Raw genomic sequence first — 3,698 nt, 5'->3', positions numbered from 1 at the left:
TGCGTGTGGCCATGGACCATGTGGGTCCCTACTTTCAGCCTCTCCATGTACATCCCTCTTCCGATGTTGTCATTTGTTGACTATGTTGACCATGCCGCGGGAAGAACACCAATGCGATTGATCACGGCGAGAGCCAGGAAGGGAATGACTAGGAGGCGGGGAAGCCACAACAGTGGAGGGAGGTGGGTGAGTAGAGGGATAGCATGGCCAATGGTGGGAGTAGGAGTAGGCGGTGAGGCCTGCGCGGCAGCACAGCCGACCACGGTAGGCGGGAGCGGATGGTCCCGTCAGCGCTGGATTTGGCGGCTGGAGTAAGAAGATCAGAGATTAAAGGAGCACGACGCCCGTTGGATTGACATCCAACGGTCACTTCTGTTAGAATCATTTGTTGACTAATATGTAATAATTAAAAAATTCTTGCATACGCATCAACTTAATAGGCCAACAGGCCAACCCATTTGCTATTTTTTTTAATAATTTACAACTCATTTGCAAATTCTTATGCAATTTATTGTAGTTCATTTTCTTCTTGTTGGCCAGGACTAGGGTTAAAAATGTAAATGAAATTTCGCATATTTCGGTGAGGTCCAAACTATTTTTAATACCGAAATGTCGAGCCAGATTTAAAGTACTTTCAATATATTTTTAAATTAGGTTAAAACCCAATGTAATTGGAAATTTGAAAATGTGAAAAAATTCAGAAATTTGAATGTAATTCCCAATTTGTCGTGTGTTTTCTATATTTACAGCCCATTTCGTATTACTTTTAGATTTGCAGCCATCTTGAAAGAGTTGCAGCCTAGCAGGCGGAGAAAAATAATAGCCCTGGGTTGGGTTGGCCTGGATTGGGTATTCTTTCGAAAAAATAAACTATGCTAACATTTTCCAAAGAAAAAAATAGCTAGGATAGTTTGTGGTGGACGTAAAATAGAAGCCTGGGCTAGATGGGCCACAACCCAGTTGAATACCCTACTTCCCTCTCAATAATAACAAAAAACTCCTAGAGCAGCTACGTTCTAGGTGTCAGCCACTCGTATGCAGTTCTATTGTCTATTGACTATACGCTGACAATATCGTGGGTCCCAGATGTCAGCAGACCACTAGGAGGAAGCATTTTCTATTTTGCTTGTATAATATAACAATGAGGAACTTGCTTGCGTATGGCCACGGACATGGTGGGTCCCTACTGTCATTCTCTCCACGTACAGTCCTCTCCCGAGTCCTCTCGTTTGTTGACCATGTTGAGAACGCGAGACGGTGGCGGCACGGCGAGCGCACGAAGGCGCGCGGAGGACGACAGTGAGGCCTCAGACGGGAACAGACAGAAGTCGGGGAAGATGCGACAGTGAATTCGCGGGCGAAGGGGAGTACGATGGCGAGGGTTGAATGGTTCGGGTACGGGATGGGGCTGACGTTGGTGTTAACGATTTAGGAGACGGTGGGGCGGCGATGTGTGTGCTGAGGCGCAGCCAGCCGTGGGAGGCGGGAGCAGGCGGACCCGTCGGTGCTGGTTTGGTTTTGGCGGCTGGAGGAAGATGAGACTGAAGAAACACGACAGACTATAAAAGCAGCAGGAGTACTTAACAACCTTAACTGAAAGCAGTAGGAGCACTTAACAACCATAGCTGAAAGCAGTATGAGTACTTATACAGGTTCTACCGTACAAAGCACGCCTCGAACAATGCTATTTTTCCTACAATTAACCAAGGGTGAGGCCACCAAGCTCCAGGATAGGACCCAGGCGCCACCCTGTGCATTCACAACTTTTGAAAAGCGACTTCATCTCATAATATGGTCAATAAATAGGATATTAGCTTCAGAGCCATGGAAAAGCATGAACATAACCTTCTGTCCTATTCTCCAAGATCGACGGGCCTTCATAATTTGAGACCACCCATGAATAAGTATCTTTTCACCTCTAATGAAAATGGAGTAGGTCGACATAAACATCATATTATGACCAAACACAAGTTTGACTCGACCATGGCCAGACATCTGTATAGGAATAATAAAACTGTGTAGTTTCTGTTTCAAGAAGATCATAGCGGTAAAATTGTGTATAAGCAAGAGTTTATGAACAACTTATATAACAGAAAACAACTCGTAGCACAGTTTCTTGACCCAATTGGACATGTTTAACGTGTGCACCAATGGCACAAATATCCCACGTGGCCTTCCACCATTGAAACGCCCCACAAGGTCCTCAAGACGATCAATAAAGTGCAAGACATGGTGGATGTCGTCCCAGTCAACTTTAATGCTATTAGTAACAGTCAAGTTCTTATCAAATAACAAACTAGTAGTGTCCTGCACTTTGTAATAACCTACACATGCCACCAATTATAAGAAATAGCAGTTAGAGGTAGCATCTTCGTAGAGAAGGGAATCACAAATTATTGCTACTTCTAAAGTCAAATGGTGATTAGGTAGACAGAATAGGTGAATTAAAAAGTAGCAACATGCAAGAACCAGATACAAAACTAACATGTATGAAGTACTGGAACAACGTCGGGGGGGAAGGTCAGATGGAACATGAGACTAGGTTGTACTATTTTCATCAACATTCATGTGCCAACTTTCAGTTCGTAACACTTGACAAAGTTTATCCAAGTCCGGCCATAAAAAAAGAGTGATCTTCTTGATTAATGAACCCAACCGTGAACTTATATCCATGGAGTGTCTCCAATGTGACCATTAAACAGGTGTATTCAGTTATGTCAAGGTCGACCTTCTTGAGTAGATGCGTTCAGGCAGAGCAAGGGATGCACTGCAGGAAAAATAATATGAGAACACAATTTATTCGCTATGCAAATCTAGAAATAATTTCCTCTTTCACGTCAGTGTTGACCATGGTACTAGTACTTTTTATCCAAATATAGCAATCCAAATTTTCAAATAGTCGACAGCATGTTCAAAAACCCCAACCCTCCTGGATAGAAAAGAGGATTTTAGAAACATACCGCGCGCTTTTTAAAATCCTGTGTTAGGCTGAGAAGGAACAAGTCTGGCGTCTCGCCATGGGCATAGAAACCGGTAGGGTGCTCGCACTTTGGGCACTGCAAATAAAGCACAATAGATTCTGTATGAAGAAAAATGCATCAACGGCGGCGGTTGCCATCCTAGGATTACCGGCGACCAAGGGACTAGGATTTATCAGGGATGGGTGGTTTTTCTCTAAACAAGCAGACAGAGGAGAAGGGAATTGAGTCCGAGTGAAATATTGTTGCTTCGTCCGTCCAACTTACTGCTGCTGCTTAAAAGATGGGGTTTTGTGATTTCAGGGCTAATTTAGGCATTACTGCGGTGCTACGACCGGGGTGAGTCTACCGTACAGTTGTGCACTCTAATTTGGTGCATGGCACGTGGACCCTGTTGCCGGATGGCCCGCATTTCAGCGAAAGAAAGTAGAAAGGCAGGAGTAACTAGTTACACATAAATATATTTTTGATAAAGAGACACTCCCTCTGTAAAGAAATATAAAAACATTTAATCACAACTTTATATTGTACATAAGAAAAACAAGTGGAACAAATAAACATAATATGGGGTTCATATGAGAATAAAATACTCAGATAGGGTGACGAGTCTGGACTTTGGGCCATAGGCCGGTGGGCCCGCATGTTTGGGGGCACATGTGTTCTTTTTTTTTGAGATTCGGGGCCCATGTGTTCTAACTCAGCGCATTTCATTAGATAAAT

Source organism: Triticum aestivum, chromosome 3D (genome assembly GCF_018294505.1).
Source record: "Triticum aestivum cultivar Chinese Spring chromosome 3D, IWGSC CS RefSeq v2.1, whole genome shotgun sequence".
Classification (NCBI taxonomy): Eukaryota; Viridiplantae; Streptophyta; class Magnoliopsida; order Poales; family Poaceae; genus Triticum; species Triticum aestivum.
Note: the sequence above shows the minus strand (reverse complement) of the source record.